Here is a 17,514-nt window from a genome sequence, read left to right as displayed (position 1 = left end):
ATAGTTCCTATTTCGTTTTTATTTTTTATCTCTTTTTTTTTATTTTGATGTTTCGCCCCTGTAGTATGTGATATTGCTTTTCTGCCATGTGGGTGGCCCCTTGACTTTTGTTTATGCAGATTCAGAGGTCCAGGTAAGAGTAACAGAGCCTAATAACAGAGTCCTAATAACAGCTACAGAGCTCCCAGTAATGGTTCCAGAGCTCCCAGTAATGGTTCCAGAGCTCCCAGTAATGGCTCCAGAGCTCCCAGTAATGGTTCCAGAGCTCCCAGTAATGGTTCCAGAGCTCCCAGTAATGGCTCCAGAGCTCCCAGTAATGTCTCCAGAGCTCCCAGTAATGGCTCCAGAGCTCCCAGTAATGGCTCCAGAGCTCCCAGTAATGGCTTCAGAGCTCCCAGTAATGGCTCCGGAGCTCCCAGTAATGTCTCCAGAGCTCCCAGTAATGGCTCCAGAGCTCCCAGTAATGTCTCCAGAGCTCCCAGTAATGGCTCCAGAGCTCCCAGTAATGGCTCCAGAGCCCCAGTAATGGCTCCAGAGCTCCCAGTAATGGCTCCAGAGCCCCAGTAATGGCTCCGGAGCTCCCAGTAATGGCTCCAGAGCCCCAGTAATGGCTCCAGAGCTCCCATTAATGGCTCCAGAGCCCCAGTAATGGCTCCAGAGCTCCCAGTAATGGCTCCAGAGCCCCAGTAATGCCTCCAGAGCTCCCAGTAACAGCTAAAAAGTCCCAAGTAACATCTACAGAGCTCCCAGTAATAACTACACAGCTCCCAGTAATAGTTCCAATGCTCCCAGTAACAGCCACAGAGCTCCCAGTAATAGTTACAGTGCTCCCAGTAACAGTCACAGAGCTCCCAGTAACAGCCACAGAGCTCCCAGTAATAACTACACAGCTCCCAGTAATACCTACACAACTCCCAGTAAAAACTACACAGCTCCCAGTAACAGCCACAGAGCTACCAATAACAGCCACAGAGCTCCCAGTAATAACTACACAGCTCCCAGTAACAGACACAGGGATCACATAAACATTTTATGTTTTATTTATTTATTTATTTATTTTTACCATTTTTGATCTTTCACTGCAGCTTGTGATACTTCTTTTCTGCCATTTGGATGTCTCTGTGACTTTTGGGGCCGGGTTTATCACCTTTTAATAATTTCTTGTGCACACATTGGATATTTGTGGTGCCCCTGAGGGTTCAGTCACCACAGAGGTACTGCATCTCACCCAGAGGTGTGTTATCTCACGATCAGTTAAGGAAAGAGTACAGCCCGGGACCCTAACACCTGCATCCAACACTACACTACTCCAGACCAGCAGGAGGGGCAAGATGTGTCACTTCCCTGCTGAGCCCTCTCCCTTGCTGAAGTGGGGGGAACCAAAGTAGGGGGAACCATGTAGTGGGTGTGGGTGGAGGAAGTAAATCAGGGGAGGACTTGTTAGGGATAGTATATGGAGAGAAGCCATCTTGAAAGGACAGATCAGTCTGAGAGGAGAAGTAGAGGGAGCTGGAGCTCTGTAGGAGCTCTGCTCTGGAGGAGGGCCTAGCCAGAGAGGTCCAAGACTGGAGACAGAGAGAGAGGAGCAGGAAAGGCTCCAAGAACGTGGAAGGGACCCCAGGGGTACTGAAAGCGCTGGAGGCCACCCGTATGCCCGAATCTACCAGGAGGTGGAGGGGTCAGGTCGCACAGAGGGGACCGGTCCCTCAACTAGCAGAGTTCTTTAAGCCTATACTAGGAAACCGGAGGCTGCAGTATTTCAGGTACTGCAGCCACAAGCCACATCTGTCTCACCAAGAAGGTAGCCATAGAGGACAAGGGGACAGAGAAGATGTCGCCCGGCAAGGTCCGCGGTCACTAACTTGGGACACTAGGTGTGAGGTGCAGGGAGATGACCAGAGGGAATACACAGAAGGGAGTCCCGGTACGTACTCCGGAGAGACCTGGGAGTTTGTTGAACCCCTCCCTGAGTAAGCACAGGATGCCGCGGGAAGTTACTCTAGTACTGGTAACTGGAAGTCTAAGAAACCGTGAGTAAACCTTGAGGACTGCACCTTACTGCCTCTGTGATCATTATCTGCACCATCCTCTGCACTACACCATAATAGCAACATCTACACTGCCCTGGAGCTAAGCTCTACCTGTGGAGAGCTAAACCAACTCTGCTGCATTCACACCAGCTCCAGAGGACCTGCTCCGCAGCGGCGGCCCCATATAGCCGCATACCACAGGTGACGTCACGAACTGTATATAAAAACCCCTGTAAATAACCCATTTTATTGACCACCCTGGGTCACGGACCAGGTCACCGCCACTGTGACATCTCCCCTAGCAACGACCGGCCCGGCACCGAGTACCCCACAGCCCAGGGGGCGTCATCTTTGGCGTCACGAACAGGATATGAACCCACCCGTTATCACTGGGTATTGTGCACCTAGAGACTGCGTTCTATATTGAATGTGGTGCCTGCCCCAGAAGAACGGGCGCCATTATGTGCTAGACAAAAGACAAACAAGAAACCACCTCCCATCGTGGGCCTGGTTCCAGAATGGCGCCAAAAGCGAGGCCCGCTCCGAGCAGCAGTGACCATGTATGTGGATGTGTCTATCAAGCTGGGGGGTCCGCCCCTAGGTGTGTCCGACAGCAAGCTGCCATGGAACCGCCCCCGAAAGGGGAGAGGAGAGAAGAAACCTGGGAGACAGGGCGGAGTCTCCAGCAGTCTAGACAGACCGCACCCGGCAGGCAACATGGAGGAGAGTCCGGGGAAAGCTTCTGTCCATAGCCTGCAGCAATTAGAAATGCCTCTCACCCTGGAGGAGGCAATGGCGAAATTGTCCATGGAGGATACCGAGTTCCTCTATGCCGAGATCCAGGAGCTAGGCCGGAGGATGGAGAGGGCCCAGCAGGTTGCCATCACCAGCTGGAAGGAGGAGCTGCTGGGGAAGATTGTGAACCAGCAGCAGCCAGCGCTGCATTCCACCAGCAGTGCCCCAGCCCCGGAGGAGCCTGAACAACGCCAGGAGGCAGAGAACGGCACAGGCGCGGGAGCAGGTAAGAGGAGACTCCCTGTCCCGGGCGCTGAGGGTGCTGACCTGCTCCTGGGCCCCCTGGCGGAACCTTCGATCCCGGGCGCCTGCTCCGCCGACCTGCTCCTGGGCCCCCTACCAGAGCCACCTGCCCCCGCACCCGAGTGGGTGTACGGAAGCCCTGTTTGCGACTGGTCCGCTAAGTTCGAGGACCAGCAGGGACTCCCCCTGATGCCCACACCTGCACCCCCGGTTACCTGCCAAGGAGGAGAGGAGTTTCGGTGGGACAACCGGGAGGGGAACCTCATGGGGTTCCCGTGGGAGACCCAGACCCAGGCCCTCAGGAGGGAGGAGTACTGCAGACGGGAGCTCCTGCAGCTAGAAAAGGAGCTGCACGACTGGCAGGTGCGGTGGGAGCAGATGGAGGCCCGGAACATGGCGGCCAAAACCCAGGCCCGCAAGGCAAGATCCACCACACCCAGTCCCCATCTGGAGGGGATAGTGGTGAAATTCGACCTGGACGCCGGGTGGGACTTCGTCAGAGAGCCGCAGACGGATCAGGACGTCTTTGTAAATCGGCGGAATGTCGAGCCCCATCTCCAACAGGGGCATCCCGGCCGAGACCTCTACCCCGGTGACCGTGTCACCTTTATCCAACACAAGGGAGAGCGTGGGTGGTATGCCCTCCAGGTGTACAGAGTGGTGAAGGAGAGAAAGGGCATGCCCCCGCAGTCCGAGGCTGATGACCCGGCTGGGTCAGCCTGCAGAAATTAGGAGTTCTCCCGGAGGGAGCTACACTGTTGAACTGTTTAATTGAAAGAAAAAGTTTAAAAGACTGTATATAGTTACCTGGAAGGGTACAACACTGCCCAAGTTCAAGTTTAAAGTTTGCTTTTATGTGCATAATTACCCGGTAAGGGTACCAAAGAACTATCAGGCTGAGGACTGTGAGCAGCCAAAAACGTAACTTGTAAATAGTGTTGAGCATTCCGATACTGAAATATCGGGTATCGGCCGATATTCGCGGTATCGGAATTCCGATACTTAATTCCGATACTTTTACAATATCGAATACCGGAATCGGAAGTTCCCATAATGCTCTGCAGTGTCTCTGAAGTATGACAAGCTGGATGGCAGCGCTCAGCTGAGATCCAGCCTGTCATCAGAATGCCTTCCCAGCCTGGGAGAATTCTCCTGATTGTTTAAAAGCCGGCGGGCGGTAAAAAGCCGCCGGCTTTTAAACAATCACACAGCCCCATACTGCTTCCCCGCAGCCTCCCACCCCGATCCTCCGCTCCCCTCGCCACTTCCCATCCCGATCGTAAGTTAGGACCGGGCGGGGAGCGCAGCACCAAGGAGCGGGGAGCGAAGGACCCGGGCGGGGAAGCCGGCAGTGAAAAGACTTCACCGCCGGCTTTCCCGTTCTGTGCTGCGCTTTCCCGCCGGTTATTTCAAATGAACAGCTGAGGTATCAGGTGATGCTGATCAGCTGTTCATTTGAAGTAGCCGCGGTGCCCTCAGAGGGTTCACGTGAGTTCATGCTTGACTGCATTGCATGAACTCACATGAACTTTCCCACGGCCACACAGGTCAGCCTCACCTCCCAGACGATCAGCCCGTCGTGATTGGTGTGTGTGGGTGTCTGTGCGTGTGTCTGCGAGTGTGTGCGGGGTGTCTGTGCGTGTGTCTGCGAGTGTGTGCGGGGTGTCTGTGCGATGTCTGCGGGTGTGTGCGATGTCTGCAGGTGTGTGCGGTGTCTGTGCGATGTGTGCGGGTGTGCGCGGTGTCTGTGCGATGTCTGCGGTGTCTGTGCGATGTCTGCGAGTGTGTGCGGTGTCTGTGCGATGTCTGCGAGTGTGTGCGGTGTCTGTGCGATGTCTGCGGGTGTGTGCGGTGTCTGTGCGATGTCTGCGGGTGTGTGCGTGCAAGCAGACATAGGCCGATGTGACACTACTACTCCCATCGGCCTATGTCTGTCCCCCGTCCACTCCAGCCAGCAGGATCAGCTCGATGGGAGCAGTAGTTCCCATCAGCCTGATCCTGCTATTTAAATTGCCCTACTGTGTCCCCAATAAATTTTAAATACATGTCATTGGTGGCCAGTGGTTACCTACAATAAATTAGTTCATACATTACCTGTCCCCGCCGATCGCCACCTAAAATAAAGTAAAAAATAAAAAACTACACCTATACTCACCTAGACACCTAATTCCCCGAAGCCATCGATCTCCTGTAATAAAATATAAAATAATAAACCACAACCTTATCCTTACCCCTCCGTAGTAGTCCACGAGTGTCCCACGATGATCTCCAGTTTAGAGCAGCCACATAGAATGTGACCGCTCTGAACCGCTGCCGCCGCTAGAATGATGGGGCCGTAAAGCAGCCCCGTCATTGCATAAGCGGGTTCGCTGGAGTTCAGGCAGCGCTGCTCCGGTCAGCTCCTTTACGGCCCTGCTGTATCGTGAGAAATTCCCACGGTACAGCAGTGCCGTAAAGGAGGTCTCCGGAGCTGCGCTGCCTGAATGCACTCCGGTGACCTCAGTCAGTGGCTCCCGCTGCCGGGAGCGGACGTGTTCCCGGCAGCGTGAGCTTACAGCAGCCATGCACAGCTGTCACTATCTCCAGATGTGACAGCTGTGCATGGGAGATCAGCGCAGGAACGTGGACAGGTAACTATTTTTTTTTAGTAAACTAAGAATTAAATAAAATGGTGTGGTTTATTTCAAATAAATTATTTTTTTCTGGGTGTAGTGTGTTTTTTCTTTTTAACACTTTGTAGGTTAGTAATGGGGGTGTCTTATAGACGCCCATCATTACTAACCTGGGCTTCATGGCAGCTGGCGCTGACATGAACCCCAACCCTATTACCCCCTGCCACCGCACCAGGGCAGCGTGGAAGAGCGAGGCTAAGTGCCAGAGTTGGCGCATCCTATGGATGCGCCATTTCTGGGGCGGCTGACGGCTGGTGTTTCTAGCCTGGGATGGGGCCAATATTCATGGCACCCTTCCTGGGCTATTAATATCAGCCCCCAGCTGTCTGCCTAGCCTTTGCTAGCTATTAAATAGGGGGTACCCCACGTCATTTTTTGGGTGGGTCCCCCATTTTAATAGCTAGTAAAGGCTAGGTATTCAGCTGGGGGCTGATATTAGTAGTCTGGGAAGCTCCGTGGGTATTACCCCCTTCCCAGGCTTCAAACATCTGCCCCAGCCGTCGGCTTAACCTCCGCTAGAGCCTAAAATTATCGGGGATCCCACACAAATTTTATTTTAAATAAATCCTTTATTTTAACACTAAATGACATTTGAGGAGTTAATAAAGATGCAGTCCCTAAATTATTATTTATTTTTTAATTAATTTTTCCCAAAAATTTTGACGTGAGCTTTGTCATATTTTAGTATGCCAGCCAGGTACAGCATCCAGCTTCTATGAACGCGCCATTTTCCGGGGTGGCTGCGGACTGCAATTTGCACCGGGGGGGGTAGCAGAAAGCTTGGGCCTCCCTGCGCTGCAGATTCCATCCCCCAGCTGCCTAGTTGTACCTGGCTGGACACAAAAATAGGGCGAAGCCCCACGTATTTTTTTTTTTAATTATTTCATGAAATTCATGAAATAATAAAGAAAAAAAGGGCTTCCCTATATTGTTGTGTCTGGCCAGGTACAAATAGGCAGCTGGTGGTTGGGGGCAGCCCGTTCCTGCCTGCTGTACCTGGCTGGACACAAATATAGTGCGAAGCCCCACGTCAATTTTTTTTAAAATAAATCCTTTATTTTAACACTAAATGACAAGTACAGTAATCAACACTGTCACTGTACTTCATATATATGCGACTGACATGTTTCTATCTATCTAATCTATGTGTGATGCTCTATTCTTTCTGTTCTAAATTGTCGGGTACCGCAGCTGAATTGCCGGCCGGCTTTTATAAAGAGACGGTGCATGAAAACACAATTATTTTTTTAAATAAATCCTTTACACTAAATGACAAGTACAGTAAGCAACACTGTCACTGTACTTCATATATATGTGACTGACATGTTTCTATCTATCTAATCTATGTGTGAAGCTCTATTCTTTCTGTTGTAAATTGTCGGGTACCGGTGTATGCCGCTGATGAATTGCCGGCTTTTCGCGTAATACATTCTACATTATTCTTAGTTGTTTTACTTCATGTAGAATTAACCTACAAGGAAAGAAAGGGTTTATTTTCATTCCGATATTTGTGTCCCATTGACTTGCATTGGTTTCCGGTATCGGAATCGGCGATATCCGATACTTTTTGGGTATCGGTCCGATCCAATCCAATACGATATTTCCTGATATCGGAAGGTATCGCTCAACACTACTTGTAAATATTTGCACTTCTTAAAGTGCCCCTTATTGGTTTTATATGACAAGACTGACCTCAGAACAAAAACCCGTTTGGCGTGGCCGAAGACGTGGTCCAACGACCGGATCACCTATGCCCTGCAGCCACGCCCAGGGCCTACGTTGAGGGTTTTCAGACGGGTCCCTCATGTTGCTCAAAGTGCACCTTACCAGTGAAAAGGACATTCGGCTCTAAATTTCACTGTATTTGATTGAAAATGTTTGATATGAGAAGTGTTTTATCTGCTTGAAAAATGTTTCATATGTGTGAAGAAGAAAAATGTGTTCTTTAAAAAGTTTTATATGGTAACCTGTAACGTTTAAGAAGTATGCCTCCCATAAAGGGAAGAAGTTTTGTTTATTATCTTCTATGTGAATGCATTCTAAAAAAATTTGTAAGTCTGAAAAACCTTGTTTTTACTCAGTTGCAGCCTGCGGACGTGCTGTGTTTTACCAGGGGGGTATGTGGCGCCCCTGAGAGATCAGTCACCACAGAGGTACTGCATCTCACCCAGAGGTGTGGTATCTTATGCTCAGGTAAGGAAGGAGTACAGCTCGGGACCCTAACACCTGCATCCAGCACTACACTACTCCAGACCAGCAGGAGGGGCAAGATGCGTCGCTTCCCTGCTGAACCCTGTCCCTGGCTGGAGTGGGGGGAACCAAAGTAGGGGGAACCATGTAGTGGGTGTGGGTGGAGGAAGTAAATCAGGGGAGCACTTGTTAGGGATAGTATATAGAGAGAAGCCATCTTGAAAGGACAGATCAGTCTGAGAGGAGAAGTAGAGGGAGCAGGAGCTCTGTAGGAGCTCTGCTCTGGAGGAGGGCCTAGCCCGAGAGGCCCAAGACTGGAGAGAGAGAGAGAGAGAGAGAGAGAGAGGAGCAGGAAAGGCTCCAGGAACGTGGAAGGGACCCCAGGGGTACGGGAAGTGCTGGAGGCCACACGTACGCCCGAATCTACCAGGAGGTAGAGGGGTCAGGTCGCACAGAGGGGACCAGTCTCTAAACTAGCAGAGTTCTTTAAGCCTATACTCGGAAACCGGAGGCTGCAGTATTTCACGTACTGCAGCCACCAGACACATCTGTCTGACCAAGAAGGTGGCCATAGAGGACCCAGGTAACAGAGAAGACGTCGCCCGGCAAGATCCGCGGTCACTGGATTGGGTCACTAGGTGTGAGGTGCAGGGAGACGACCAGAGGGAATACACAGAAGGGAGTCCCGTTACGTACTCCGGAAAGACCTGGGAGTTTGCTGAACCCCTCCCTGAGTAAGCACAGGACGCCGTGGGAAATTACTCTAGTACTGGTAACTGGAAGTCTTAAGAAACCGTGAGTAAACCCTGAGGACTGCGCCTTACTGCCTCTGTGATCATTATCTGCGCCATCCTCTGCACTACACCATAACAGCAACATCTACACTGCCCTGGAGCTAAGCTCTTCCTGTGGAGAGCTAAACCAACTCTGCTGCATTCACACCAGCTCCAGAGGACCTGCTCCACAGCGGCGGCCCCATATAGCCGCATACCACAGGTGGCGTCACGAACTGTATATAAAAACTATAAATCCCCTGTAAATATTCTCCTTTTATTGATCGCCCTGGGTCACGGACCAGGTCACCACCACTGTGACATCTCCGCTAGCAACGACCGGCCCGGCACCGAGTACCCCACGGCCTAGGGGGCGCGTCATATTGATGTGATGTTTTTGTGATAAAGTTATTTTTCAATATAACGGCGGTGCCGTCGTGGGGCTTTTTATCTGTTTGAGGTTACAGCCGGGTTGCGTTCTCCTCGTTGCCCATCTACTTATCTACAGTGACGCATCCACATGTCAGATGGATGGAGCGAGGGCACATTGCGGCTCGCTGCCGTCCGTCCGTCTAGGAGATCGCATCAGCTGGTATCTTTCATAACAAAGCGCTGGCAGCAAAGAGAAAGGGCTACTGATCAGGAAAAGGAGTGGGCGCAAGATGACAGGAGATCTGAGCCACATCTTCCTCCAGTAACAGGAGGTCACTCGGATAATGTCAGCTGCGCACCAGGGGCAAAGCAAGAGGCAGAGTTATTAGACTTTTTGAGCCTTCAGCATCTTTATTTGTTACTCCCAAATGCCGGGGTCAAAAGAACTATCCACAGAGTCATCGAAAAGTGGAGTCCATGAAAAAAGAAGGGGCTCCATAGCAAACATCAAACTGGTCCCCCCATAATGGTGCTAGGTGTTAGCTCCCAGAACAGCAGGGTTTCACCATTAATAAAAGAGATAAAACCACCAACTATTGGTCTCCTCTCGTAAAGTCCCAACCGCTACCTCGTGATTTGCCTCTATGATAAGTGAAGGAGTGTGTCAGGGACAATCATGCTCTTTTTCCTCTCTAATAAAACAGGTGTGATTTTGTGTATTAAAAATGTATTTTAAGTGCATAGAATATTACGGGCACTAATGTGAATAGTTTATGTATGGTAATGTGAATGATATAATATGTACAATTTTTATTTAGTTTTACAGATATTTAGGACGTGGATGTCTCAAATGTGTTTTGAAGAAGATGCAACGTACTGTTGTACTAGATATAGGGAAAGGATAAGGTTTAGGTATAAGACATAGGACAAAGAGTTTAGATTTAGCTATAAGATAGCATTGGGAATAGTGCAGTGGTGGGCACAATAGATTCAAGAAGTAGATAGGTACAGTATAGGAATGGTTAAAATACTCAGTAACAACCCCAATATGGGAGGGGCAGGGTTAGGTAAAAAGGGAAACACTTCCTGCTTAGTGTGAGAAGAGATTAGATTGAAAGTGTAGTTAACAGAAGCTCAAGACTAGAGGGCTGGAGAGAGCACGGAAGATAATGGACGGTGTGGGCAGCATGAGAACTGCCGTGACAAACTTCACTGGACCTTCCTGGGATGTCCGGGGCCTACTACCCAAACTAGGCACGGAGGAGCCTACCTTATTCCCTTCCCACAAATGGAAACTGGATGGGAAACCACGGACGGAAGGCGGGACGAGGTTCATGGGAGCTGTGAAACCGGTTGGAGTATCCCTGGGGCCAGAGATGCCAGCAAGAAGGATAGCTCAGGCTCAATGTACTGTAACGATGACCACGTAGTGAGCTGTAACAACAATTTAACTTGGACTGCTCAGTGAAGTTAAACTGTTTAAAAAGGATAAAGTGTCTCCTGTTGAACTTGCAGTTGTTCCATGATCCGAGATCGCGGAACAAGTGGAGGCCTCTGGCCAAACTGTGAGTGTTATACAATTCACACAGAGCACAAGAGAGGCGGGACACTATTTACTTCTAGGGTGCCAGGGTGTGGGAACACAGCAGCCTCTTGCTCATGACTATCGCCCTTTGCACCTTCAGCTACACTGCAGCTGGATGTGCACCCAAGGACACACATTCAGCTAAAGTGTATCAGAGACTGGCAGTTGACATCGGCGTGCCAGGCTTTAGCGTCGCATGGCAGTGACGTCATGTGTTGCCATAACAGATTTGTTGAAGACAGCTGCCGGCCTCTGCGCCTGCTACAGAACAAGACGCGGAAGAAAGTGGGAAAAATGTTTTTTTTGTTTGTTTGTTTTTTATGCCGAGGCAGAACATATATACCATAAAGGAGCCGAGGATGGGAGACATATGTACCAGGATGAGGGACATATATACCAGGAAGGGGCCCAGGATGGGGGACATATATACCAGCACATATATTGTGAACTAGGAGTCTGTTAGACTTTAGTCTGTGCCCATCACCTTAAGTGTGGCTATTGCTTAAGTGTGAGAAATATGAATTAATCCTGAATTGAACATGAAGGGAACTGAAGGTAACTGGATACTAAGTCACAATAAACAATGTTTGTCTTTTTTTTCACTCTCACCCCCTTAATCCTTCACCTTTTCCAACCACCCCTAATCCCTACACATAGTAATGAACTCTTCATCTCTCCCTCCATTCTCCCCACCCATCTCACCTCCTCCTCAGAGCTATTCCTCAACATACAATCCTTTGTCTCCAAACACAGACAGCCTCCTCATGCCCTCTCCTGCTCCCACCTACTAACACTTTCTCTGCTCCTCCTCACTGCCGGCGACATCTCTCCACATCCTGGCCCTCCTCACCACATCCCTACAATCACTTCCACCTCCTACCCACGATCTATCCCAAATTCTTGTAACCCTTCTAACCTTATACCCATCCGCCCAGCCCCCGCTTCCCCAGTCCCCCTAACAGGAGCTCTATGGAAAGCTCGCTCCGTCTGCAACAAACTTTACTACATTCACGATCTCTTCATCACTAACAAGCTTTCCTTCCTCGGCATCACTGAAACCTGGCTCACCCCCTCCAACACAGCCTCTCCTGCTGCACTTTCGTACGGCGGATTCCACCTTTCCCATATCCCCCGCCCCACCGGCAAGCATGGTGGAGGAATAGGTTTCCTCCTCTCAGATAACTGCTCCTTCACCCATATCCCACTGCCACCCTCCATTACTCTCCCCTCTTTTGAAGTGCATTGCGTGCGTATCTACTCCCCCTCCAACCTCCAACTGGCGTCATTTACCGCCCCCCAGGATCAACCACCACTTTCTTTGACCACTTCACCACTTGGCTACTTCATTTCCTCTCCCATGACATCTCCACTATCCTCATGAGCGACTTTAACATCCCCATTGGCACTTCCCTCTCAGCTGCCTCTAATCTTCTATCCCTCACTTCCTCCTTCGGTCTTACTCAGTGGTCTTCCACACCCACCCACAAAGACGGCCACACACTGGACCTCATCTTCACCCACCTCTGTTCCCTATCTAACCTCTCTAACTCACCTCTCCCTCTCTCTGACCACAACCTACTTACATTCTCTACCCTCTCCTCTCCAGGGCACCAATCCCCACTCCACAAACTTTCATACCCTCGCAGAAATCTTAAACACCTTGACCTACACTCACTCTCTGAATCCCTTCTCCCTCTTACAGACATTAGCTCCTTACATGATGCAGATGTTGCTGCCACTTTATACAACACCACAACAGCTGCATCTCTCGATTCGGTCACCCCCCTCACACATACCAAAGCTCGCACAATCAACAGACAACCCTGGCACACCAGGCTAACTAAAGAACTGCGACGGGCCTCTAGGGTTGCTGAGCGTAGATGGAAAAGGTCCCACTCCAATGAGCACTTCATCGCATTCAAACAGTCCCTCACTACCTTCAAGTCCACACTCACTGCAGCAAAACAAACATACTTCACATCTCTCATATCCTCCCTGTCTCACAACCCCAAACAACTATTCAACAACTTCAATTCTCTCCTCCGTCCCCCAGTGCCTCCTACCTCTCCTCTTATTTCAGCCGAAGACTTTGCCTCATTCTTCAAGCAGAAGATTGATACCATCAGACTAAGCTTTTGCCTAAAGCCTCCACAGCCCCTCCCCACACCTACTCAACCCTCCTCCTCCAAAACCACCTTCTCCACCATTACAGAAGATCAACTTTCCTTTTTACTCTCTAAATCACACCTCACCACCTGTAAACTTGACCCAATCCCGTCCCACCTCATCCCAAACCTTACCACTATCTTCATCCCAACCCTAGCCCACCTCTTCAACCTGTCACTAACAGCTGGTGTCTTCCCCTCATGCTTCAAACATGCCTCAATCACACCCATCCTCAAAAAGCCCTCACTTGACCCATCCTCTTTGACTAGCTATTGCCCCATATCACTTCTCCCCTATGCCTTAAAACTACTGGAACAACATGTCCATTCTGAACTGTCCTCCCACCTCTCCTCCTGCTCCCTCTTCGACCGCCTACAATCTGGTTTCTGACCGCACCATTCTACTGAAACTGCACTGACTAAAGTCACCAACGACCTACTAACCGCCAAATCCAAGCGACACTACTCTGTCCTCCTCCTCCTAGACCTGTCATCTGCCTTCGACACAGTGGACCATTCCATCTTACTACAAACTCTCTCATCTCTCGGCATCACAGACTTGGCCCTATCCTGGATCTCCTCATATCTAACAGACAGGACATTCAGTGTATCCCACTCACACACCACCTCCTCATCTCGCCCCCTATCTGTCGGTGTCCCCCAAGGTTCAGTTCTAGGACCCCTACTCTTCTCCATCTACACCTTAGGCCTGGGACAGCTCATAGAGTCTCATGGCTTTCATTATCACCTCTATACTGATGACACGCAGATCTACCTCTCTGGACCCGATATCACCTCTTTACTAACCAAAATCCCAGAATGTCTGTCCGCTATTTCATCCTTCTTCTCTGCTAGATTTCTAAAACTTAACATGGACAAAACAGAATTCATTATCTTTCCGCCATCTCATTCATCCCCCCAACTGACCTATCTATCAACGTCAATGGCTGCCCACTCTCCCCAGTCCCTCAAGCTCGCTGCCTTGGGGTAACCCTGGACTCTGAACTTTCCTTCAAACCACATATCCAAGCCCTTTCCACTTCCTGCCGACTCCAACTCAAAAATATCTCCCGGATCTGCACATTCCTCAGCCATGAATCTGCAAAAACACTAGTGCACGCCCTCATCATTCATCTCCCGCCTTGACTACTGCAACCTCCTGCTCTGTGGCCTCCCTTCCAACACTCTCGCACCCCTCCAATCCATCCTAAACTCTGCTGCCCGACTAATCCACCTGTCCCCCCCTATTCCCCGGCCTCTCCTCTCTGTCAATCTCTTCACTGGCTCCCCATTGCTCAGAGACTCCAATTCAAAACCCTAACCATGGCATACAAAGCCATTCACAACCTGTCTCCTCCATATATCTCTGACCTAGTCTCCCATTACATACCCGCACGCAACCTCCAATCCTCACAAGATCTCTTTCTCTACTCCCCTCTTATCTCTTCCTCCCACAATCGCATACAAGATTTCTCCCGTGCTTCCCCCCTACTCTGGAACTCTCTACCCCAACACATCAGACTCTCGTCGACCGTGGAAACCTTCAAAAGGAGCCTGAAGACCCACCTCTTCAAACAAGCCTACAACCTGCAGTAACCACTGCTCCACCATACCGCTGCACGACCAGCTCTGCCCTCACCTACTGTATCCTCACCCATCCCCTGTAGATTGTGAGCCCTCGCGGGCACGGTCCTCGCTCCTCCTGTACCAGTCGCTGTCATATTGTGTTCAAGATTATTGTAATTGTTTTTGCTATGTATACCCCTTTTTCACTTGTAAAGCGCCATGGAATAAATGTAGTTATAATAATAAATAATAATAATACCAGGAAGGGGCCCAAGATGGGGGAATATATACCAGGAAAGGGCCCAGGATGGGGAACATATGTACCAGGATGGGGGACATATGTACCAGGATGGGGGACATATATACCAGGAAGGGCGCAGGGGAGGAGGCATATATACATACATACAAAGAAGAGGGACATATATACCAGGATGGGGGACATATATACCAAGAACGGTGACATATATACCAGGAAGGGACCCAGGATGGAGGACATATATACTGAAAGGGGTGTAGGGAGGGAGACATATATACATATATACTGAGAAGGGGGATATATATACCAGGATGAGGGACATATGTACCAGGAAGGGGGACATATATACGAGGATGGGGGACATTAGTACAGGATAGTAGACATTACTACATAATGAAGGAGGGGGGGCAACACATATGTCTTTATAGGATTTAGAACGCTATATGGGCCTATACATCTGACCAAAATGCAGGTGGGGGACACAAATCCAAATTTTGCACCAGGGCCCATCGGACAAAGCAAAATTGTGATATGACTCTTTGACAGAGCTCTCAGTAACTGCTGTAAAACACAAAGTAGTAGAAAAGTGCTCCCAGTAACCGCCGCGGAGCTCCCAGTAACAAATATGGGACTACAAATAATAGCCATACTACGCTTAGTAATTGAAATAGAGTTCAAACTAACTGCTACAGAGCTCCCAGTACCAGCCACAGAGCTCCCAGTAACAGCCACTGAGCAACCAGTAACCACCACAGAGCTCCCAATAACAGACACTGAGCCTCCAGTAACAGCCACTGAGCTCCCAGTAACAGCTACGGATCTCCCAGTAACAACCACTGAGCCCCCAGTAACAGCCACTGAGCCTCCAGTAACAGCCACTGAGCAACCAGTAACAGCCACAGAGCTCCCAATAACAGCCACTGAGCCCCCAGTAACAGCCACTGAGCCTCCAGTAACAGCCAATGAGCCCCCAGTAACAGCCACTGAGCCTCCAGTAACAGCCACTGAGCCCCCAGTAACAGCCACTGAGCCTCCAGTAACAGCCACTAAGCTCCCAGTACCAGCCACAGAGCTCCCAGTAAGAGCCACTGAGCTCCCAGTAACAGCCACTGAGCAACCAGTAACCACCACAGAGCTCCCAATAACAGCCACTGAGCCTCCAGTAACAGCAACTGAGCCCCCAGTAACAGCTACGGATCTCCCAGTACCAGCCACAGAGCTCCCAGTAAGAGCCACTGAGCTCCCAGTAACAGCCACTGAGCAACCAGTAACCACCACAGAGCTCCCAATAACAGCCACTGAGCCTCCAGTAACAGCAACTGAGCCCCCAGTAACAGCTACGGATCTCCCAGTAACAGCCACAGAGCTCCCAGTAACAGCCACTGAGCCCCCAGTAACAGCCTCTGAGCAACCAGTAACAGCCACAGAGCTCCCAGTAACAGCTACGGATCTCCCAGTAACAGCCACAGAGCTCCCAGTAACAGCCACAGAGCCTCCAGTAACAGCCACTGAGCAACCAGTAACAGCCACAGAGCTCCCAGTAACAGCTACGGATCTCCCAGTAACAGCCACTGAGCAACCAGTAACAGCCACAGAGCCTCCAGTAACAGCCACTGAGCAACCAGTAACAGCCACAGAGCTCCCAGTAACAGCCACAGAGCTCCCAGTAACAGCCACTGAGCAACCAGTAACAGCCACAGAGCTCCCAGTAACAGTCACAGAGCTCCCAGTTCCCAGTAACAGCCACAAAGCTCCCAGTAAAAGCCACGAAGCTCCCAGTAACAGCCACAGAGCTCCCAGTAACAGCCACGGAGCTCCCATTAACAGTCACGGAGCTCCCAGTAACAGTCACGGAGCTCCCAGTAACAGCCACGGAGCTCCCAGTAACAGCCATAGAGCTGCCAGTAACAGCCACAGAGCTCCAAGTAACAGCTACAGAGTTCCCAGTACCAGCCACAGAGCTCCCAGTACCAGCCACAGAGCTCCCAGTAACATCCACGGAACTCCCAGTAACAGCCACTGAGCAACCAGTAACAGCCACTGAGCCTCCAGTAACAGCCACTGAGCCTCCAGTAACAGCCACAGAGCTCCCAGTAACAGCAAATGAGCCTCCAGTAACAGCCACTGAGCCTCCAGTAACAACCACTGAGCTCCCAGTAACAACCACTGAGCTCCCAGTAACAACCACTGAGCCCCCAGTAACAGCCACTGAGCCTCCAGTAACAACCACTGAGCCTCCAGTAACAACCACTGAGCCCCCAGTAACAGCCACAGGGCCCCCAGTAACAACCACTGAGCCTCCAGTAACAACCACTGAGCTCCCAGTAACAACCACTGAGCTCCCAGTAACAACCACTGAGCTCCCAGTAACAACCACTGAGCCTCCAGTAACAACCACTGAGCTCCCAGTAACAGCCACTGAGCCTCCAGTAACAGCCACAGAGCTCCCAGTAACAGCAAATGAGCCTCCAGTAACAGCCACTGAGCCTCCAGTAACAACCACTGAGCTCCCAGTAACAACCACTGAGCTCCCAGTAACAACCACTGAGCCCCCAGTAACAGCCACTGAGCCTCCAGTAACAACCACTGAGCCTCCAGTAACAACCACTGAGCCCCCAGTAACAGCCACAGGGCCCCCAGTAACAACCACTGAGCCTCCAGTAACAACCACTGAGCTCCCAGTAACAACCACTGAGCTCCCAGTAACAACCACTGAGCTCCCAGTAACAGCCACTGAGCCTCCAGTAACAACCACTGAGCCCCCAGTAACAGCCACAGGGCCCCCAGTAACAACCACTGAGCCCCCAGTAACAGCCACAGGGCCCCCAGTAACAACCACTGAGCCTCCAGTAACAACCACTGAGCTC

The 17,514-nt window shown here is 50.7% G+C and overlaps 1 long non-coding RNA gene across 1 annotated transcript in view; it reads right to left on the bottom strand.

The window, feature by feature from the left end:
- The window catches only part of LOC141253080 (uncharacterized), a 101,871-nt gene that overhangs the window by 44,124 nt on the left and 40,233 nt on the right, over positions 1-17,514 (bottom strand). The gene's annotated exons all lie outside the window — the stretch shown is intronic.

The sequence above is a fragment of the Phyllobates terribilis genome, unplaced genomic scaffold, assembly GCF_046119375.1.
Source record: "Phyllobates terribilis strain yellow unplaced genomic scaffold, ASM4611937v1 Scaffold_2__4_contigs__length_985480577, whole genome shotgun sequence".
In the NCBI taxonomy this organism is placed as follows: domain Eukaryota; kingdom Metazoa; phylum Chordata; class Amphibia; order Anura; family Dendrobatidae; genus Phyllobates; species Phyllobates terribilis.
The sequence above is the reverse complement of the archived record's forward strand: the minus strand, read 5'-3'. Positions and strand labels throughout refer to the sequence as shown.